General features: G+C 41.7%; 1 long non-coding RNA gene across 3 annotated transcripts; it reads left to right on the top strand.

The window, feature by feature from the left end:
- Nucleotides 1–141: 141 nt before the first annotated feature.
- Nucleotides 142–21,204, top strand: LOC122872911. 3 transcript variants are annotated; one of them, XR_006377332.1, is made up of 2 exons: nucleotides 142–1,197; nucleotides 17,254–21,204. It is a non-coding gene; the product is annotated as an uncharacterized LOC122872911 (long non-coding RNA). The 3 variants fall into 3 exon arrangements; XR_006377333.1 differs by lacking the exon at nucleotides 142–1,197 and adding an exon at nucleotides 1,213–1,635; XR_006377331.1 differs by lacking the exon at nucleotides 142–1,197 and adding an exon at nucleotides 1,213–1,697.
- The last annotated feature ends 3,114 nt before the right edge of the window (nucleotides 21,205–24,318 follow it).

Below are 24,318 nucleotides of genomic sequence, written 5' to 3'. Positions count from 1 at the left end.
TTACAACATATTTTAGTAACAGAAAGTGTCCAGGCGAAACCTTACGTGTATGTGAGAAGGAATATGACGCCAAAATACACCACGTGAAAAGTACTATTCAAATTAATAATGGCTCCTTCAGGATAAAGCATAATGTCATTTATTTTATATTGATAAGAAAGTCGCCCAATTTCCGGTATTATTGTGGGCAACACGAAAAAAACAAAATACGAAGCAGCTGACTGATGCCATATGAGAGCGTCACCACAGGCACCAAAAGTGGAGCATGACCTCGAGAATAGTAGTAATATACTGCAATGTTAAAGGGAATAATAGAAAAGAATAGAATAAATGCAAAATGGCATAAAGAATATGATGAATATAGAGTAGAAAAACTAAGTCAAGTCTTGGAGCACATAACATAACATGACAAATAGAATAGAATAGACACCTTGCTGACTTAATATAACATTTAAAAATGAAGCCACTGGTTAAATGTGTCCAAAAGACTCCAGCTGTCACGCTGTAATTACCCCCTGATGTGCGGCTACACGTGATCACACTCAGCGATCTGAAAAAAACAATAAAGGTTGTGTGTGTTTGACACATGCATGTAATAGGGTGTCATGGCGCGTCGTTACCACCAGGGGTCGCGGCACACTAACATGTTGCTGGTCAGGGAGGCAACATGAGAGGTGTGAGGAACCTGGGATGTACAGTATATAGCCTCCTGAGCAGCATCGATAAGAAGGGAACACCTTGAGAGAGCCGCAGACGAGCCGCCCCGGAGCCGCCGGAGCCGCAGCCGAGCGCGGCTTGGGCGTGTGGCGCATGTGGACTGGGCGAGCCAACACACCGCAGGAATGTGTGCAGTTACAGGCAAAGATACACGCTCGGACATTACTCTGTGTAGTGCGCTTGGGCGTTTTTAAGTCTTCTTTCAGAATAATTGGAAATACGGGGCCACACTGCTGCGCCCCCGACGGAAACCTATAATTGGAGACGAGCCAGTGACGCGCTGAAAATAACCAGGTTACCACTTAGCACCGGTCCATTTTGGGGAGGGCCCAACACGAGGGCGCAGCACCATATATCAGCTCCTTCCAGCTGTTTGGGAATACCCTGCTCACAATACCGAGGCTGCAGCATGGCAGTAGCAACAGCAGGCTCCTTTCTCTCTCCGCCTCCCCGGTTGTCTCTTTCCAGAATGGATATTGGGTGAGTGGCTGGGTGCGCACCGGGGATCTCTCGGTAGGAAACGCAGAAGTGTTTGTTTTTTGGGGGGGGTTGAAGGGAGGGCAGGAGGGGGCGGACTGGCACAAGGCGCGACACTGTTGCGTCTGCATGTTTTTTCTCCTTGGACAGAGGGGAAAGGGGGGTGGGGGGTGGGGGGGCTGTCCGACTTCCAAGAGACAATTCGTTCCCCCCACCCCCAAATGGATAATCTTGCTAAATTTGGGATGCGTGCAACACCAAGTGATCAGATATTACTGGGGCGGCGGTGGTGCTGGTGCTGGCGGTGGATGGACTGTGAAGTTCAACTTCGCTTGCAGACGCGATCTCCTCCAGGCAGCCAGACAACCAACCAGACAGTCGGCGCTTTTTACGCGAAGTCCCCATATGGCTACGGGATGCTGACACCTGCCCGGTACGCAGGTAACAATCACCTGGCAAGCATCACCTACTTCTCCAGACACTGACAGACAGCAGATCAGTGGGTATGTATCGGCGTAGGCACAGATTAAACCCATCGCATTCCTTCATTATCTCGTCTGGAAGTAAAATCGTGTGGTACAAAAAGACATTTCCAAAATCCATAGATAAACCTTTGGAGTTTCCTCCACATAGAGTCACCGGCGATGGGATGGATGATGATGATGATGATGATGATGATGATGATGATGATGAGGTGTGTGTCAGAGGCTGGGTCTTTGCGGGCAAGGTGAGTCCTCAATTCGTTCAACTGGCCTACAAAGTCCCAGTTTCTGGCGCATGCGACCACCAAGTTATAGAAAACACACTTCTGCTGCATATTAATGTTTTAAAGAAAATAAATAGGGAACAGATGGGAAGTCTTAACGGAGAATATGAACTGGCTACACGGCAAAGAAAAAGCATAATGATATCTTAGGAGATAAAGTCTTACTATAAGCTCGATAAGGTCAGTGAACACATACTATAATAATTTATATGTACTATAATAATTTGGGGGGAATATTATGGCGATAATATCGAGTCACCATAAAGTCACTAATAAATGCCATAGACCCGATTTAGACCGCAGGTAATATTATATGAGTATTACACTTTAAAAAAAAAGGTTTAATGTATGAGCTATACTTCACGCAGTAAACTACACAAGGAATGAATGTGCAAAAGAGGACTGCATTTGCAAACAGCTGCAGGTACTTAACCAATGGAAATGTAAAGATGTAAAATTAACTATTTAATAGCTCAGCGGGTCAAACAGGGAATGTCATTGCTTAATAATTGGCTAAAACCTTTGATTAGTCAAACTTGAACTTTACAGCCCTGAGAAAGAGAGAAGCATGCTTCTCAGGAGTGTCACAGAAAACCAGAGCAGAGGTTGTTTCTGTCTGATGCACACAATGATGAACAGCTTTCACATGCCATATCTCCATATAAAAAGTGGCTCTACATTTCTCAGCTGGCCTCATTCTGCTGTACAGCTCTTGATAAATAGTTTTAAAAACGAATAAAAATTTTTTTCCACGCTTTTTGTTTTTAGCCCAATCAAAAATAGGCCATAACAGAAAAACGGAAAAAAAAGTTTAATTTACAGGGAAAATCAGTTAAGTTATTGAATTAATCTCTCTTCAAAGAGCACACATACAAACTTCAATTAGATGCGTTAACAAGCAAATTCCTCATGGCCTCTTTGAATTTAGATGAGTAATTTAATCAAAAATTTAACCATTTCTGTAGAAGCTTACAACTCAAACTCAACATAAACATATTGAAATGAATAAAAACAGACAGTTGTCAAAAATCACAAAGTGCCCATACTCTATTATGTTGAACAAGTGTGTCAAGTGGGGAAGAAGTTGTTTTGGAGGCCTGTATCTATATCTGTCCTGACCCTAGCATGCCGTACATACCTCACTAATGAATTTAGCATCCTGACACTAGATGCTTTATGTAATTAATAGAGCGGAGGGCCATGGTGGCATCTCCATGCTGCAAGTGACACATAGGTAAGACATTTGCTGAAGCATGGGATTTTTATTTTAAAAACACGAGACCCTCCGTGATTATTAAAACACACCTAAAAACAGTCCTGTAAATGAAACGGACTCCCTTGAGATCACAGGGGGCGGGAAGTTGTTACATTAATCTTTCTGTCAGTTTTATTTATTAAAAAGTTAATAATAAGTCATTTGTGGGCCGTGTATAACAGATCAGTGGCAGGCCATTTGTTTTTACAAGCCTGCTATTTCTTGTTACGTCTGTAATAAGTTGTTGTGGACTGACGTGGCGAGGAAAGTTGACACTTTGTCAAACCTCCTGAAGTTCTAATAAAATTCCTTGTGATACATCCTACCGCTAATTAACGTTAAAAGGTAGAAAACATTCATAAAATCATAAAATATACTTAAAATCAAATATAGAGAATATATAAAAATGCTTCTAGTGCACCTCAGATTGGTTGAGATGCACTCAAACCCATCACCGATTCCCTCCAACGTAGCCCACTAAAGCGCGATGACACATCACAGAAAGCAGATAAAACCACTCCAGCCAAAAGCTCTCCATATATGCTGTAGGAGAGTATGAGCCAGTGCGGGTAGGAGAGCTGAGGGCCTAGTAAGGGAGGCTTGGTGGAATGAGCCTGGTTTGAATAAGCAGCATGGCTACGGGGAGCTCTGGGATAGTCACCAAGTGTGCTGATTAAAGTTGTGATATTAAACAGTGCTGGCTGCTACCGCCTGCCAAGCCTCTCTCAGTGGCATTTCACATTGTTTAAAAGGCCCAATCGGGCTCATCTCGCCACTTGCTGCACAGCGTTGCTTACATCTTTTTATTTTCCACCACGGCTGTGTCATATTCTCTCCTCACACCATTTGTTAGCAGGGTTGTAAGACTTACTTTAAATAGGCTTTCCCTACATTTCCCAGGCTGTTTTCTGCTCTGGGTCATTGGGTGCACTTGGTTCTCAAACTGACCATGACAATCAGTGCATGTGTATGTTATTGTGAGCATCATATAGAAAACTCTGCTAAGGTAAAAGCTTCAGATTGTGTGTTTACTTTTTCTGTGGAAGCTGAACTTCTAATGAACACACGTAGCGCTCCCTTCTCGGAAATTCTGCTCTGAACTCATTCAACCCCCTTTAAAAACGTCACTGCAAAACCCAATAAAACTCTGCCATTATAAATATACAATTCATAAATACTTGGAAGCATGCTGACTTTTTGTGAAATGTATGACCCAGGCCCCCTTAAAAGGTCAAACTTCAGACGTCGTGGTCACTCCAGGTTGTTGCATTTCTTCAGCCACATTTGAACAGATACCAAAGTTATGCACCAAATCGCACTCGAGGAGCCAGCAAATGTTGTAGTTTGATCTCAAAAGTCTGGAATGAGACATAGAAAGATTAAGTGAGGGAGGGAGGGAGGGAGAGAGAAAAGAGAAAAGGCAGCAAGAAAAGTGAGGGACTTTTAGGGGCAGCTGTGTTTTATTAACCCAGTCATAATGCCCCTAAAAATCCTTATTGCTCTTGCAATGGTCAACAAATCTCCTGTTACAACATGTAGAGGATCTCTGAGCGGCGCGTAGGGATTCACATCAACTACCTGTCGCACTGCAGGGCCAGGGCACACGTCAATGTATACTGTATGTATTGTTTGCGCAGGTTACATTTAAAGATTTTAACCTCAGTTAAACCAGCCGTTCAGTAGAAGTCACAGCACTTACTGAATTGCAGAACGCATGAATGGACGCAGTCTCACGGGAGCTGCTGAAATCGGACAGCAACAACAGTAACCTTCGTCAAAAGTTTCACAACACGTTTGCTGATGCAGATTAGCACAAAGTATATATATTCCATATATATTGTATATGTTAACAACTCTATCTGGGAGCTACACTGGCAGAATGAAAAGCATCTCTTTACTAACAATACCAATGTTTCCCTTTGGCAGACTTATGGATTATGCTGTCATTATATTTCTGCCCAAGTCTTCGTAGTTTAACATGCAGACGGGGGAGTCAGCGCTCTGTATCCTTCGGTATTTTGACTTTGCAATCGAGTGCAAAGGGAGAGACTGAAAGACAGACAGAAAGGCAGGTAGGCAGGTAGACTGACAGATAAGACAGACTGGCAAGCAGTAAAGACAGACCAAACCAAATTCAGAGAGTGTTAAGATAGACAGTATGGGCTGGTAGAAATACAGGCAGGCAGATGGGAGTATAAAGACAGGTAAACAATGAGACATCTTGACGAGGCAGCAGCCGTACAGAGAGATATAGAAAATGGCAACCAGGCAGACAGAAAGACACAGAAAAAGAGGCAAGAAGACACGCAGCAATACAGACAGATAGAAAGAGACATAGGAAAGCAGGCCGTGGAGGACTGGGATCCAGGCCTGGGTGTGGTGAGGTGGGCTGTCATGGCTGGAGAGCGGGTGGTGTGGAGTGGAGCTCTCGATGTTGGTGAGTGAGTCATCGGAGGGAGGCTATTCTGTCGAGTTTCCCTGTGGGACGGGCCGCTGCTGAAGGAAGGAAGGAAGAATCCTCTTCACGTTGAGAGAGAGAGAGAGAGAGAGAGAGAGAGAGAGAGAGAGAGAGAGAGAGAGAGAGAGAGAGAGCAAGCAAGAGAGATAGACAGACAGACAAGGGGAGAGGGAGTGAGGGAAAGTGTGGACGATGACTCAGGGCCACGAACCACATGGTCATGGAGGAGGGAGGGAGGAATTACTCATCAGAGCATGTGGAATCTCATACGGCTATCACAGGACTGACAGTGTGCTTCCCCCATGGCTGCTACTCAGCCGCCATCGCTCCCTCAGGCACCAGCTCAACACCAATCAGCCTCGCTTTTCCCGACCGAGAACAGAGCGAAGGTGGGGATCAGGGGGGTCAAAGTCACACGAGAAGGGTTTAAAAAATAAAAATTCTTTCATCAACGGCCGGTCCCGTCCAGTTTGGGGACCTTGGAGCGTCACGAGGCACAAACTGACAATAAATTCGTTTTTCAATTCTTTTGTCAAAGCTGAATCCACTCCAGTAGCGCTGAGTCACACGTTTTTTCCCAAATGTCTCTGCTCTCAGTCACCTGGCTTCCTGCAGCGTCTGTGTGACTGACTAATCTTGAAAATGATGAAAATACTGCGTCATTATCTGACAAAGCCATTTGAATTTCAGCAGAGGCTATAATAGCCCTCATGATAAGCATGTTTCAGCTTCATGTTCTAACTGTCATTCTGGGGGTAAGATAATATGTCAAATCATAGAGCTTGAGTTTGGCCAAGTGGAGTAGCTACTATGGTTTTTAGAAACACACATGGGTGGTGGAACGCCCGACTGGCTCAGGTGCTGGTTTTAATCACGAATGAGAAGTATTGTCTAGTGTAAATAGAGGTATTTTGAAAAAGGAGCTTCACCTCAGTCCCTGTCTGCTTATATTTGGATTTTGAATTACAGCAAGTCGGTGCAGGTCTCTCTGCTCTTGTTCCGAATTAGGCAATACTGTCAAAATATTTAATCAAAGGAACTTTTCAAAAAGAGAAGAACTGAAATGGCTTTATGAATATGTATCTACAGTAAACGGTGAACAGAGGGTGACATTTTAAGTCCAGTAGCTTCTTTTCTTCTCTGTCTTTCTTGGCTGCGTAAATCCATTTTTACAGTGATAAATGTGCCACTACAGCGAGCCTGTGGATCTCAAAGTTGTACTGAGTGATGACAAGACAGAGAATAGAAACAGGTTAGAGGGCTACCAGCACGACATGCACCATGGCTTCTCTTTATCGACTTGAGACTCAGCAGCAGAACCTGTAGATGTCCTTGAATGTGAGTGGTGGTGAATTAGGCGTTAACATGTAGTTCAATGGTGGAGGGGGAAGGAGTCAGCAGAAAGTTTGTGTGACTGTGAACTCATTCACCCAGGTCTGCTTTATATTTGTATGTGTGTCCTAAGAATTTTGGTAGACAACAACTTTTAATATTTGTGTATGTGGCAAAAAAAGATGGCGATGAGTACACTATGGTGCATGACTCAACAGGTGAAAGGGGAACGCCCATAAGACTAGTTTAGGCCCCCTCCTTACAGTCCCAGATCTCTCTCTAACAGAGGTTGCCATTAGGGTGTGGGCTGACAGTGCTCCAACACCAGAAGAACCACTCAAATCCAGAAGCAAACACTGCAGACAAAAGCGAGGGCAAAAAACTGGAGCAGACCTTCCCTGTGTGGATCCCTGCAGCACCCCTCTTTAAAAATGAGAATGAACCCTCCTGACCTGCTTTTAGCCAATCAGCCTGTGAGAGCGGGTTTTGGTATGACTAGAGTAAATAGAGAGGAGGGTGATCATCCATCACGTATCTGTGATGGTAATTTGTCTGTATCAGTAATACCTTAAGCCAAATTAATGTGATGCTGTTTGTTGCTGTTCACTGCCTTTGTGGATCCACTGGAGTATCACTAATAACTAATTTTCTTTTTAAGGGTTGCACCTCACAAACTAGTTCTTGCATAGAGATTAGTTCTTACTAAATATTTACACCCAATAACTGCCAGGTGTAACTGGTGTGTAGCTAACTAACTAACGTTAGCTTGCTGACTCGTTTAGATTGAATATTGAATATGGTCCAGACACTTGATAAAAAGCTGTTGTTGCTGCTGAAATTTTGTAAACTGGGAAGATTTTAAATTGCATTTCTGAAAAAGAATACAATATACATCAAATTACATGAAATGTTATGCCGATAACATTAGATTTACACAGCATATACGTTAGCAGAGCAGCAGCTTGAGAGCTCCATCTATGTCTAAACAGGATGCGTTCAGGCACAGTATTGAGCGTAGGTCACCCGCATTTAGCAGCGCTCTGAGCCCAACACACAATCGCTATAGTTACGCACTTAAAAAAAGAAGAAAATAGACTTGAAGCTGCCTGTGTAAACAGCTGGATTGATTAAAATAGGAGCATATCTGTTATGACAGACGCGTGTGACACTGACTACTGAAAAACACTGAAACACCTCCTGTGTAGACACGCCATAAATGATCAAATAACTTCAGCTAGGTTAGCATAATCTGATATTTCCCACTCATTTTAAACTGCATGAATACCACTAACTCAGAAGCCCATATATCTCTCCATGTTTACATATATAAGTAAAACAAAGTGGTACCTACATTTACAAAAGACTGGCAGATAAGTTTAATATATCCTTTGTCCCACTAAAACTGTAATGTTTTGGAAGTTATGCTACAGCTTGTGAAGCTAAACTGACTTTCTGTTTACATAGCTACAAGATTGCTTTTGATCAGATGGGGCTACAGATGTTTCCAAGCAACTGATTTACACATCACTTGCTAAGACATATCTTAATGTTTAATGGTGCAACACAGTTTAGTAAATCACTAGTTGGAAACTACTACTAGTTACTAAGAACTTAAGGAGGATAGTCATAGTAATAGATTTACGAATATCTGGTACAACCCAGTCCTGGTCCTGTCAAACTATTTGATGTAAGAGATCCAATTCCAGCATCAGTAAATAAACTCTGGAGGACACAAATTCCAGTTGATCCCTTTGAAAAGGTCTGGCAGCAGTATGCTGCAATTGTAAACAAATAAAATAACAAGGTTGTGCTGCGCACTGAAGCAAGTTTAGGTAGACTGAAACATGACTCCCAGGCTTCAGCTATAGGCGTAGAAGGCGTGCCTCTGCCTCTCACCCATATATCAAAATGGGATCTTTAGACTCAGGGGTCAGCACTGTGTACACACAAATGTATACTCACAAATGTATACTCAGTCACACACTCACACAAATGCACATAGCCAGACACATTAACTCTCGACCTCCCCTTTACTCGCTGTTTGCTTTTCATTTGGAATGTCAAACTGCTTGCAGGTATTGAACTTTTCTGCACCGGCCTGTGTTCAGTCGGCAGCCGGGCCTCATCTTACGTTTGCCTTTGTGATTATGTTTGCATATGCATAAGTGTTCCATACTGACAGCGTTGATGTTTGTGTTGTGTGAAACTATTTACTATAGTATGAGGAGAAATGCAGCCCTAATAATTGAGAGGTACTCAGGTAAATATTTTGAAAAGTCATTCCTCCTCTCTTCTTCATCCATCCCTTAACAACCATAGACGAGGGCACGTCGGTTTCCAGTTGTTTTCTGGCTATTTGGGGTCAACGATGCATGTTGGCAGACCTCATCGGCACTTTCTCTTTGCATTGCAAAATTTGTTGGGAGGCTGAACTCGGCTCAGTGTTTGTGTGCCCCGGTGTTGAGTAACAATGAGCTCCGCAGGGCGATTGGCAGATGTCTGTTTGATGCTGCAGATACAGTCATGCCATTGTGTGGAGTCAGCAAATGAAATGTGTGTGTTCACATGTGCATGTGTATAAGGGGTGAGGAAAACTGTGTGTTTGTTTTGGCAGAAAGATCATTTGCCAAAGAAGCAGTTCCACTGCCAAAACTCACCAAACAAACCTGCGGCAGTGAGTATTTTATCTGTCCAACCTTCAGTAGTCATAATGGAAAGGTGGCCATTTTACTCCTCACACCCAACTCTTCACAACTCTTTTGTGAGCTAAGAGGGCTAATGGTGAGCTGTGCTAGGCCTATTTCATTGTGGCGCATGTTTAAAACAAAAAGAGACAGCAGTGGAGCTGCTGTTTCCCCAAACTTCTATTTAACATTTGTAGTTAACAAGGGGATGAAGTAAACATTTTCAGCTAATCAGGGGCATGACAGAGCCTCATGGTTGCTCTGATCTTTTCTTTCTACTCGCTGTGGCTCACTTGAAGTCCCATTGTCTGGCCCGAGCCAACATCCTCCAGTCCAGAGGGCCGCTGTGCCAAGCTTGGCTCTGAGGATATTACACAAAAAGGGAAAACCCATCTTCCCCAAAACCTTCTTCCATTACAGAAGAGAGGTTTTCCGCTTCTATCGAAGCTGTCAATGGAAGTTATTCAAGCCACTTGGAAAACATCAATTGCTACTTTTTTTGGTCTCCATGTTGGCAAAATCATCAGTCATGAGGGCAGTACATAGTTAGTTTTCAGAAGAAAGGGAGATTGTGTGTGTTTGTGCATGTGTTTTTATACCCTTTATACTCTTCAGTGTTGTGTGCAAGTATTGTTGATCTGCAGAGCACATGTGCAGCTGACAGGTCTGTGAAATATCAGCATCTGCATTGCTTTTCTCACTGTAACCTTTGCAACCGATGTGGACATGAATAAATTGCCTGACTGTGTGTGTGTGGAGTATACCTTGTAAAGTGTTGAATGAAGAGCTGTTTTATGTTGGCACCAGAGTGATGGGAGCCACAATGTGACAGGCAGGCCCGAGGCGACCTTAAGCTCAGCAATGTGCCTTCTTGGAACTTCCTGCTCATTCCTCGGGCATAAAAACAGTGGCGGAGCGCCCGCCTGACTCTAAAACCAACAGTTTTGTGAATATCTTTTACATCTGCATCCCAAATATTCAGATGCATTTTCATGACATTCTTATTTGGGTTGACAGCATTTTATTTTTCTTCCTTTATGCCTCTTGTGTTTTCTTGTTATACTTGGCTGTTTTTGTCTTGACTCATCTCCTTGGCATAAAGGATGGGTTATTTTGGGCAATGTGGCTTTGTGAATATAAACAATATACATGACATACAGTATGACTACATGCAGGAGTGTACATACATTTTTTAAATGTCTCATCATGGTCATGTCACCAGTACTTTCCTATGAATGTTTTTCTGTAGTACACCTTGTTCATTCTTAACACGAGATTTTGGGAAATAAATGTATTCATTTTCTTGCTGCACGTTAAATATGAAGCTACCGCAAGCAGCCAGTTAACTTAGCATAAAGACTGGAAACAGGGGGAAACAGCTAGCATGGCTCTGTCCAAAGGTGACAAAATCCACCTACCAGCACCTCTGAAGCTCACAAATGAACACTATTCAACTTTCTTTTGAAGCATACTGACGTCTTTAAAAGGAACTACAACACTGTGAGTTGCACTAATGCTTGTCTGTTCAGATTCTGACCACCTGCATCACAGTCTGATCTCTCATTCTCTCAGTTTGCTCACGTCTCTGCGCAAACTCTCTGCGCGCTCAATTGTCCAGTCCAATCCAAATATATTTATAAAGCACATTTAAAAACAACAGCAGTTGACCAAAATGCTGTACAAAAAAAAAATTGTCAGATAGCCTCTGGCTTTATTAAACAAGGGGAGGATAAAGATGTCTCAAGGCAACATCAGTTGAGGAGATAAAATTAATGCACCAAGCATAGAGTCCTTATCCTGCCAGTAGAGCCTTAGCAACAGCTACAGTCATTTCATAAATCAACTTGTTATAAAGGAACATGTACATAGAATAAACACTCCCCTTTTCTCAAGGCTGTATGGGAGGATGGGGGTGGGGGGTCAGAGGGTGATGGAGTTTGGAGGATAAACTCAGCTCAACTTTGTTAGTACACCCAAATTCCCCTCATCAGTCGCCATCCCACCATCCTCCCCTCTCCACCCAGCCATAATAACCTGCCCTAACACAGTGTGCAAAGCTGATGTAGTCTGTATCTAAAGAGCTATTTAAGAACTTAAGCGACTTAATTTCATTATTTAAAATGTCAAAAGCTTGAATAAGCACCCTTTTATACAATAAACCATCCCTCCAGGAATAATTAACACAAACTCAACCATTCCTCATTCATGTGAGTTTGCAGTTTTGTCTGAAGAGAGCTTGCAGATTTTTTTTTTACCAGTGACTGCATTTTCTCATGTAAAATAATCCAATTCAGAACCACCACTACAAGTGCAGGTCAAATAAAATCAAACCTCAAACTTAACAAACTCAATTTTGAAACCATTAATGCCCAGAGGATCATCAGTCCCCTGAAGTTGGCTTCTCAAACAGAGCTTACTTTCAGACCTCAACAAGCTCTACCAGCTGAAATGTAAGCAAGCCATTTGTAACCTTAGACCTAAACTTAACCATCAACTTCTTCATAACTAAAACTAACCTCTTGATTAATGGACCTTGTTGGGCATTGCATTCAGCATGCAGGATGTTATAGGATGATTATATCTGACTGAATTTTGGTGCTGAATGCACTTCACTTCTATATATATTTAACAACATGGAACAACATGTCATTGAAGTTGTCAGACTAGGAGAGATAAAACCAAACAATTCTGACACACACAGGTCTATTTTTTGGGACGCTGTGAGTTGCCCCACAATCCGCATCAGTTGTCTTCCACTATGACACGCCAATGCCTCGCATCTGTCGGGTTAATTATTGGGCTGGTACTGTATCCTGTAGTCTGATCCCGGGCATACATATATGAGGGACCGGCTGAAACATATGAATAAGACATTTATACTCTTATTGGAACTTAACATATGTATTACCAGTGAGTTTTTGAGTGTCTTTTTTAAATCCCTTTTGCCATTTTTAAACATTATCTCAATTCATTGCAAAATAAGCCAAAAAAAGGTCACAAAATGCAATGGCTTCTCAGGAAACTAGCCACAGATTTACTCATTTTTGGCCGCTAAAAATCACAAATAATCTGCAAGATCTTGGTGAGACTAAAAGCAAAATAAGAGCACTTACCTGAAGAGAAGTGCACGCATTTCCAGTGTTCACGCAAAGCTAGCGCAATGATCTAAAATCATAGTTGTCAGAATAAATAATAGACTGTTGCACATGGATCTATGGCTCAATAGAACACGATACTCAACCCAATAATACTAGCCCAACAGAGACAGATCTGTGACTCCAGCAGTGTCCCGAGACTGCATTTCAGAAATGCTGATATACTTCATTTAGACAGGTAGTGCACCATGCCCCAAAACAATTCTTAACCAAAACATTAACTCATTAAAGTTTTGGAAATGTGTACCACTTTTATGGCAGTTTTTTCCCCTCTCAGTCACTAGCTCATGTTGCAGGCAATTAGGTAGGCAAACATCAAATTCGTATGTTGACTGCAAATATAGAAGCCAAACAGTATTTTATCCTGACTATGTTACATTACGAGGACTTATTTGGGTAGACTTTGGCAAGGCACTGTAACAGTGCTGCAATATCTTTACTATCTAATATCTTTAGTGTCATTTTGGGATTTGTCATTTCAACTTCAACCTGACCCACTATTGGTTGTCAAAGCCAGTTCGGGCTGTGTGATAAAGTCTGGCTCGCCTCAACCACATTTTACTCTCTTTAGCTGGTAACCACCACATTAACCATCTTGTTCTTTGTGTGATCTGTCTGGCTCAGGCTCAGAGAGATGTGTTGTGTTGCAGGCATCAAGATAATTAAGCGGTCACAGTCTAGTTTTCCTGGAAGTTGACTGTATTAGCGAGATTCTTCTCTATTCTCACCTCTTCTGTCATTTTTCTTACTGGCAACAGTCACACAGAAAGCTTTGGAGTGGGTGTAAATAAGAAAGCATGCATGCTTAATGAGCAAGAGTAAAAATGGCTTAATTATTATTATTTTTTTTGCAATGTAGTTCTGCTTACTGAACTGACTGTCAAGAAAGTGGAATTGCTTATTTAAGTTGTCTGTTAACACCAAGAGACAAACAGTGACATTTGTTGATGTGTCAGCCAGATCTGCTTAATTTCATACTTTCTAAGAAAAAGTCCAAAACATCTGCAACCAAACATTGAGATTTAACCTTCTGAACTCACTTGTCAAACTGCTTAATATCTGACTATGACTCGCCAAAAGGATATAATGAGTCCATATTAAATACTGACAGTCACTGTCAGTGATATGTGCAGTGCTGCAAAGTAAAAAGGGAGGAAAAAAACAAGAAGTAAGGAATGGTCTTCTAATTTCAAATTTACAGCCATGGGGTCACCAGTGGAAGTGGAGCTGGAGCAGAGTGGTGCAGATATCTCCTCCCTCCTGGCCTCCTTTGCCTCCCCTGCTCCCACCCATTTTTTTTTTTTTTTTTGCTCTCTGTTACTGTATATGGGTCATACTGCAATTGTGTATACACGCTGGTAAATATGTTCTCTTTTCCAGTGAGCATATGGAAATAAGTACTCAAACCGTTAACACAGTGGAACAATGCTGCATTTAAAGTGAAGGCCATGCCTTTAAACTTACCATACTTACGTACACGAATGTATGTGTTACATCAAAATGTACTTGTGTGTCAAAAGAGCACTCAGTGTTAAAGTTGATGCCTTTCAGAATTCAAATTATTGATTCAAGTTTAACTCAGACAGTGCATAATGTTTTATGAGCTTGTTGTATGTTTTGCTTATAAAACCCTTTTTTTCTGTAATTCCAAACTACAGACTTGTGGTGTCGTGAAAAGTTACTTGAGGTACTCAAAACTGACTATGAACTTGAGAAACTGTACTTTGTTACGCTTCACTTCTGTTTTTTTCCCACATCTGTTATATGTGCCCATGCATGTGTCGATGCATAAATAGGCTAAGCCCTATGTAATCATTTACAGTATAGAATCCATACAGTATGCTTTGTTTGAGGATTTTGCCCATCTGCTGCAGTTCCTTCCTGAAGAATATTTAGTAGTGGCTATAGCATAATTGTAATTCACTAGAAAATAACTAAAATTGGTTAAAATTGACAATTATTTCAACCACAACAAACTGAATCCCAGTGCTAGGTAATATATATAATCACCAGTATATGATTCCAGTAAATGAGACAACTTCTCTGTCTTTTTCAGAGAAGCTTTAACAAAACATATTTGGTTTTACCAGTCACAGAAAATCTTACTGAATCCTTGTGCATGTGTACGAGTAAGTGTGTGTGTGTGTGTTTGTTCCTGCTAGTTTACTTGCGCGCCCCACGAGAAGTCACCACAAACTCAGCCCAAGCAGGAAGGCAGGATGTTTTTGATGAAGCAGTCGGCTTAATTTAGGTCCAAGCATTCTCAGTATCTGTCACCTAACTCCCAACGATCTCACCACACAGTACAGGAGGCCTTTGTGTGTGTGTGTGTGTGTGTGCTCATATTTATCAAGGCAGGCAGGTTGTAAATTCAAGAAAGGTACACCAACACTTTGCCATGCTAAAAAGACTAGAATACCTCCCAAATGTAAAGACAAACCCATCCACCATTTGATTTGGTGAATAAGAATAAAATAATAATAATGATATTTGCTGCTTTACAACATACTATTGCAATATACTGTCTTTGATTTTATTATGAATTATTAATACTGGCTATTAAAAAAAAAGAATGCCATTAACCCTGCCAAACACCCCAAATCTTGATTTCTTCTTCTAAAGGAATTGGCTTAGTTATAGCTCCTGCTTGGCCATAAAATAACCAAACAGGCGTATGCATTGCCAGCAAACCAGCAAAAGCAAAAGACGAATGCCAACAACCTCTGCCAAAGACTTTAGCTTGCACCCACTGTTCTCTTACTGGTACATAGAGACATTTTGCCTACTTTGAATTACAGAATTCTGCCTGCATGAAAAAAATGTTTTTATTCATAACACTTAAGGGTGAGCAAACTCTGTTGTAAAGCAGCTACATACTTGTCTAATGTCTAATAAACCCACATTTTCTAGCCCTCTCTCTAAACCTGAGGTGTAATCCGTGTTTGATGAGCACATGCATATGCTGAAAGGAGCAACCCCCGTAAGAGAATCTGGTGAAGCTCTGACCTCGAGCTGTCGTCATTTTAATGTTGCATTAAATGAACGCGTGCTGACTCGTCAAGTGAGTGCACAGAGTGCTGAGAGGAGAGGCGTGTGGTTGTCATGCGTCCGTAACGAATGGAAAGAAAAGGAAGACCACACAGCAGCACGGTCAGATCAGGTTGTCAGAGACCATATTTAAAATCTGGGTCAGAGTCCAAGCCATAACCTCTCTCACTCACCATTGCTCTACACTCCCTTCCCTGCACCCCATTTCTTCTTCTGCTCATCCCACTACTCTCTTTCTTCTTTGTCTTTTCTCCTTCTCCATACAGTTTTATCTCCTCACCCACTTCACATATCCACACTTCTTGATTTAATTCACTCTTTCTACCTTTCTCCCTCCTCCTTGTCTTTCTTTCTCACCATATGCTGTGCCTGGCATGTGCTGCCTGAGCCATCCACATAGGCAGCAGCTTTGCCTGGTTTGTGTTTCACAGACAGCTTCTTCAGATTAAGATCATATTAGTTGGATTGTAAATGAATAAGATGAAGATGAACACTGCATTTAAAAAATGTAGTAACAATCTAAAAATGTCACTTAAAATTTGAATTGTTGAGAATACAATGGTGGATTTTTAACTATTGCTCTTTTCCCATGAGGAATTAAGAAAATTGATGGCGGGTGTAAGGAACAGCCATATGATTCATATGCAGGTCCAGTGGCAGCCAGATTACTTATAAGCGTTACAATAAGCCTATTCAGTTCTACTTCATAACATTTAAGAAAAAACAGGCGCAGCTGTTGCCGCAGTACTTACACAGGACTTAAAAATCAGGTACTGTTATATGGAAAACAAGTCAAGACAAAAATATTCTGTGGGGCAATGAGCTGTGTGAAATATTCAAACATTTTGGGAATTAGGCTTGAAAATGATTGTCAGTTTCATCTCTGCATTCAATTGCTCCTTGGGGGGAAAGCTAGCCTCTGTTGAAAAAAAAACAAGGTTGTTGTTTTGTAAATAGCTCCAATAGTTGCAATGCAAGTTAACTGCTAGTTAAACCACACTGTTTTGCTTTTTTCCCAACATGTGTAAAATGTGCCAGGATACAATGTGTGCAGTTGCTGGAATGCATCTTTTATGGTGCTAGGCTAGCTGTTAACCCTTTGTTTCATACATTGTAGTAAGGTCCTTCAGATAGTCTGCATATGCTTTTGGGAAATGCGATGTATTGCTGCTCAGAAACCATTAAAGGGCCAGTGATGGAGTTTGATTTAAGATTGAAGAGGTGCCACACTGCTGCTTATTCTCTAAGGCAGACCTGGCAGGCCTGCAGCAACTATAACAGTGCTCTTGCTACCATTCATCATGGGAAAATGGCAAACACTGTGCAAATCAACTGGCATAAATGTCCGTGCTTCTTTTCAGCTTGGTGGCTCAGAACCTATTGTGGAGCTAACATGGCTGCCAACAATAAGACATGATGACATTGTCCTGTTTTCATGCTGGAGGCCTCCCAGTAAGGAGTTCTCTTGAACACCTCTTCAGTGTGACATGGAGACGAGCCCGTAACCACCAGCGGAGCCGAGCTGAGCGCCAGAGCTGCTTTAGAGCCCTGCTGAGCCCTGCCAGACCCACAGCTTTCCCTGCTAGGGGCCTCGGCTCGCAGTCAGAGTGAGTTACAACCCATGCTCCTGACACACTCATGCTAATGCAGAAACAGACATACAGATAGCTTAAATATGTATAGTATGTAGGCATGCAGACGCACACATATGTGGAGTATATGTGTACAACCATAAACCAATACACACACACAGACAGAAAAAATACTGTATGTAAGCATGCAGACAAATGCAAATGTATACACACACATGCAAGTAACACCCACATAATGATACCCCACTAACAGTGAGTGTAGCCCCATTGGACCATGCTTGCACACATGCAGCAAAGTGAGCATGTCCTCTTACAGGAGCTCTATTTGGTAGGGTTAGTTTAAGGTCAAGGTCTGGCAGCTGCTGGATCAGCTGGATTGATCTGTCTGGGTAAACATGTAGTGAAAATGAGCATGCTTGTGATTAAAGGCTTAGCAGAAAGTGTGTGTCAGTGTGTGCGTGACCAAGCCAGTGAGACACAGCATCAATATGTGACTGTATATATACTGTGTAGAAGAGATCAATGCACAGATACAGTATATCAGCTGCATGGGCGTGTCAATATGTGCTTCTAAATTAATATTTTTTTTCGTCATGGCTCAGACAGGATCACCCTGCATGCTGTCTCAAGATGATGAGATGAAGCAAGTAGTCTTAAGTTTACAGAATGGAATCGATCCCAAAAGCTCCTGGTTCAGTGCCATGTTTCATGTTTCATATTTGTTTTACTGAAAAAGCCAATGAATGATGAAAAGTCTGCAGATGAAACGTCTTTAATGATTCACTGTGCACCCTGTAAACTGAACTATGGTGACATCCACAAGTGTCAACTGTAGTACAGTTGATGTATGGTTTGATTATGTAACTAAAAACATTTTTAAGGCTAAGGGAGGATTGTAGTCAAGGTAAATAAACTATATGGTTAAGGTGTGGCTAAGTTTGAGCAACTAAAAACACTGGGTTAAAGGTGAACTCTATCGATTTTACACATCAAAGTCCGTTTACAGGTCTTGGGGAGTACTTCTGCATAAGTGAAGTTGTATAGCCTTTTGTGGCTCCAAAGGGAGCTATGCAAAATCTTACAAATTGCCTCAAGTGATGTCACTTGAGTCAGCATGGGTTGGGGCTGAAGACTGCACGTTAGAAAATGAAATAAATCTGGGGGTGTAGAATTAGAAAGAAGTGAGCTCACCCGACCTCTGTAGCTGGCTCCTCATCTCTGCTTGACGCTATATTAGCCGCTACTAGCATAACACACCTGAATCTCCAACTCAACTGTTGTTGCATTGTGGGTAATGTAGGCTCCAGGTTTTGACAAGGAAGAAGAATGCATGAAATAAAAAAAAAAAGATGATATCTCTGGATCTGCTGCAATGATTTTGATCCTTTAAAAAAAACAAAAAAATGTCCTACAATGTTATGGGAGAGCAATGCTAAATCGATGGAGTACTCTTATAAGATCAGGGAAAGTTGATGTTCATGTTTACATATTAAAATATATTGGTATGAGGAAGCTGTAAAAGTATGTCATGTTTGGAGGGCCCAAGCTCAAATTGAACTTTGCAAAGATTCACAAGGGTCCATGAAGACTGTGTGGACCATGTGCACTGACTGTACACAGTGAGTGCACGTGTGTGGATACACGTCTGTGTCCGTTTTGGAGTTTATCAGGCCTTTAGGCAACAAAAATGTTTGAGTGACACAACAGTCGTACTTGCCTTCAGTTACAGAACGTGGTTGTCATTCCTTTTTACAACTGAGCTGTATCTGGACATAACCATATTTGGCACTCACATGAGGGCTGACAAACCATTTTGTGCTGGCTGTACGAATGTATCTCACAGCAGTAATATATTGTGTGTGTGTGCATGCGTGGCTATAGAGCTTGTGTCTACATTAATCCCAGGAATGTTGATGTGGTCCAGAGTTTAATAGAATGAGGCGTGGGTGTGGAGTAAGAGTCCCCCGAAGCAGAGTTAAGGTCTTAAAGTACAAAAAGCCTTGACCCAGGCCCTCTGCACCCACTCACAGGGACCCAGCACCCCTCTTTCAGCCCAGCACATGCTTTCATACTTTGTCTATGCAGCAAAGACAGGGGAAAGACAAGGAGAAGGATATGAACTCAAACAACAAACATAATTTCTCAGATGAAGATGAGCACAAAATGTACCCAGCCACAGATGTCGATGTTGTCGCTCTCCCTGGCTCAAACACACATACACAACCAAACACATCCCTGTTGTCTTGTGTTTTGCTCGTCATGCAATGAGGAACACATGACTTAAATCGGGTATGGTGCATGACCTCTTATCGGACAAAAGCGTCCCACAGAGAGAGCCGATGGGGGAGACTGTGCCTCCCCGCCTGTCTGCAGTCATAAGGTCTCCGTCCCGTTGGCCACGCCGTGTCTCGTGGTTCAAAGACCATAAAACGTTGGCGGTGTCTTGTCAATAAATCAGCTGTTTAGCCTGAGGAGAGTGGCATTAACAGGGGGGAGGAGTGCAAAAAGACTTCTTTTTAAAAGGCATGTTTTGCAAGAATGAAGCCTTTGAATTTTTTGTCGAGTCCTATAAATGTCTCACCTGGGGGCCTAATGCCTCTCAATGAGAATGATTGGTGTGAATTAACCCTGAAGCCTCTACATGTTTATGCAGAGTTAAATTAAAATGTTCCAATGACAGAAGTTGTATCTTGTTTTTATCTCATTTACTGATCTCTTTTCAGTGTCTTGCTGATGAATTCATTTCATTTATCTGTCTATGATGATGATAATATCTGTATGTTGGAGTGATAAGTCTTGTGTCTCACATCTTACAGGGACCATTTCTTGACACTCTCCTCAACATTGCTGGTCATACCTCACCATATCTCAGTTTCAGTGACAGGACTAACTTTCCAGCAGTACTGATGTTTTCACTGAAACCTCTGCAACAGTTGTGGAGCCCAATACGGCTAATACTTAGGAAAATACCATATATTTTATGTTGCATGGTAGGTTTCATAGGCAGGTGGTTAAAATGCTTCTGCAGGTGTTAAAACGGCTAATAAAGCAAACTGTTCCACAACCAGAGCAAGGTATCTTTTAAGAAATCAGTGAAACGGAGAGCAGCGAGAAGAAGAGGAGTGGAGATGAGGGTTATAAAAGTTTACAACTGAACATCCTCTCAGAATGTTCCCTCTTTGATTTGGTTGATAACTGCTGGCAAAGTGTAACCAAAAGGGTTAAATCAAATTGAGCAGAAATGTATGAGGATATGTGTGTTTGTGTGTGTCTGTGTAAAAGCCGGCTGTCCCATCACAAGGTAGCGTCACTGAGAGGCAATGCCCCCAGGCAGCAGGCCTTAGTCCACTTAGGGCACTTTAAATAAGTGCAGTGTTCACTAACACAAGCTTACTGGGTTCATCCACTGTAGAGATATGAAAAGGAGTGATTGTCTGGTGCAATGCTGATGGCTAAATGAAAATCAAGTGAAAAAGCTTTGAATCACAGGCCTTTGTGTGACCATGGCTGATTGTGGAGCAAATCGAAGAACCACAGGATGGATCGAGGCATCTAAATGTAGATGGCTGTCCCTTTGAGTGATGGCTATCTTCAGGAGTCAATGACTGACTGTGTGGTGTACACAGTGTTAAAGGAATAAGTGGGGTAAAATAAGGTCTGTAAAATGTTTTATTCTTGGATTATGTGTAACATGTTAAATAAAGATTCTGTTCAAAATAATAATAACTGTGTTGTTGTCTCTGTGTAGAAAACTTGTTACTGTATGTTAAACTTTTAATTTGTGTGTCTCAATTGCCTCTTAATATTATGTTGTAAAAAAAGTAATTTCTTAAAAAGAAATTACTACTGGGTACTGTAGTTTTAGAAAAAAATTACTCAAACAGGAGTAAATAGTACATTTGTTGGGGACTACTTTCAGCCACGGAATAATACACATTTGGTGCTCTTGTGAGCAAAATCAACTACAGTGCTCATGTTCATATAATGAAGGAACACGTCACCCAGTGAGTTTTTTAAAATAGTTTTTGGACAACAATGGAGCTCTACGGTACAGAGGAATAAGCTATATCAAGCTTTGGCTACACAGACAATTCACGTTAGTTGATCACTGTTACTCACATTGTTAATTTTGTTCTTTTAATAGGATTTGTTGACAATAAGAAAAAATAGAATATTCCCAGATTCATCTTTGAGATATTTCCCAGAAAAAAGTCATGTGACAGAGCTCAACTTGTCTATACGTACTTTCTTTAGTTGCTGTGTGTGGTAACAGCTCTGATATAAATATAGTAACACAACAAGTATGATTCATTCATTAGCTTGTGGGTCACATGCAGCTTTAAGTTTTCCATCTACAATGAATAGTCATAACATATTTTCATTTCGTTTCATTCAGAACTTCTGCTATGGTTGAAAACACTGATGGAGCAACTCAAGAATCGTTTACAGTATAACACACACACACACACACACACACACACGCAACCACCAAGGTAGAAGCAGGAAGCTTATTCAGTTCCTGAGAAAACACGTTATCAGACAACTGCTATGTAAAACGGAGTAGTTAGGCCTCCATTCTCTATGCAAAATGACAGTCCCATGAACTCGGTGGGGAGAAGAAATGTGTAAATGATCCAACTAAACTTGTTTGGTTAGCTTCGCCTGTCTGATGATGATGTGACGGTCGCTCACACACACACACACACACACACACACACACACACACACACACACACACACACACACACACACACACAAAGATTAATGAGTCAGACATTCCACGCATATAAAATACTCTCACACAAATGTTTGATAAGCTAGATCACTGTGTTTCCAGCAAAACTCTCTCACTTTAAAAAAAGAAGTTTGTTTTCTCAGAGAAAGAGGAATGAGAGAAATACTCCGGCATTGAGATGTTTTAAAATAGATGCTCTTTAATTGCAGCAGTTTTCAGTACCTTATCTGGTATGTGTTGATGTCACTGTTATTCATGTCTGAAGAATCTGTGGGGAGTGTTTGTGTGAGTTCCTGAGGCAAACCACGTAATTCCTTCAAATCCCCCCACCAATTATTAACTGCTCTGAACAAAGCAAATTGTAAACTGCTTAGAAATGTCACATGAAGCCTATTTTCAATAGAGAGCTAATGGACAGAAGCAGGATCTCATCGTCTTGACAGGGAGAAGTGTCACTGATTTGGCAGCATTTTAATATCAATCTTTGCTCATTTGTTATTAAACCATATGAAACCTCATGCAACACCTGAGTTGTGGGAAAGCACCTATCTAATGAATTAGGAAAAGGAGGGAAAAATTATCTTTTACCTGCCAGCTATCCTCCTTATCCCATATTTAAAAAAGACCTGAGGTTCTGCCAAAGACCTGAAAAGCAATTTAACTGTTGGAGGCCAGTGACGTGCCCCACGCAAAGAGCTGCATCATGTGGCCCATTCATAAGGCTTAGGAGCCCAACCCTGGAGCTGCATCTCAAAGCTTACCCATAATGCCTATAAGCCTGCACCAGGAGCTGCATCAGGAGGCCGGGTCGTCCAGCCTGCGCTCCACACCCTGGAGCTGCATCGGAAGAACTGCTTACATAGTCCAGCGGGACCAGTCTAGGATTTGCAAACATGCAGACACGCCTTATCTGTGCTGTGTTTCTGCCAGACACTGAACAGACACACAGACACTCGCAGATAAAACAGCAAAGGCACAAAGCCAGATGAACTTGCACCTACCTACAAACTTTAAATACAGCGCTCCTCATATCCTACATTCAAAACACCGGCAATAACTAAATGTGGTTCCAAGGCTAAAATGTCCGCAGTAACTGTGTGTGTTTATCATCGGTAAATACACACAGCTGTTAGCGTCCAGTGTAGCTAGTGAACAATGCTGGCAGCTCCACACCTCCAGCACAAGGGACACATTAAGAGAAATAGTAGGAGGAACTGGCCCACTCACTCTACAGACCAGTCCCTAGTGTATGTGTGTGTGTGTGTGTGTGTGTGTGTGTGTGTGTGCGTGTGTGTGTGTGCACGTGAGTGTTTAATGTAAAATGTCCTCATCCTTAGAGTGGGATGAAAATCTTATTGCAAATCACAAAGATTGCAACATGCCTGCAAAGTCTAAAAGCACAATCAAGTAAGATGAACTGATGCAGGAGTGGAATAAGATCCATTTGAAGCCAATAAATTGAATTTACATTTACTTTTCAAATACTGCACATAAATCAAGAGCTTGAAAGCTTCTCAGGAAATGTAATACTATTCAGTTCTGCTTAAAGTTCATGTTCTGTTCTGAATTCATCTAAGAATTAGGCCATTGTAGAGCAATCCTAAAGCTTAATAAACGTTTAGTAGTATTAGTATGTGCCTAGTGTTTCGACTTGCTAAGTTACCTCAAAAGTGTCAAGCATGATGACTTGTGCCTTTGACCATTCAATGTTTTCTTACTTACTTTCAGATGCAAATAGAGAGAGATGCCACGCTCACTCGCTGGCATGTTCCATCGCCCAACCTGTTGATCAGGGTCTTTCCCAAAGGGCTTGCTTATTTCACCATGGGCTGTTTCTGTTAGAAGTGGCATCAAGCACAGGTTGGTTTGTCTGCCAACTGCCCTGAGCTATATGGATACATTTATATAAAAATTTCCATAAGCTGGTCATACTGTAGATATAAAACATGTACGGACTCGTGAGCAAGTTTCTGCAAATCAGCACGCACATTGAATCACCACAAAAAGTGAGCAGGGTTCTGATCTGCAGTAAGCTAAACACCCCATTTTCGCCTTTATAAAACCAAGATGTTGATAATGATGTGGGTGAAAGGCTGAAC

This window comes from Siniperca chuatsi, linkage group LG3, assembly GCF_020085105.1.
Source record: "Siniperca chuatsi isolate FFG_IHB_CAS linkage group LG3, ASM2008510v1, whole genome shotgun sequence".
NCBI lineage: Eukaryota > Metazoa > Chordata > Actinopteri > Centrarchiformes > Sinipercidae > Siniperca > Siniperca chuatsi.
The sequence above is the reverse complement of the archived record's forward strand: the minus strand, read 5'-3'. Positions and strand labels throughout refer to the sequence as shown.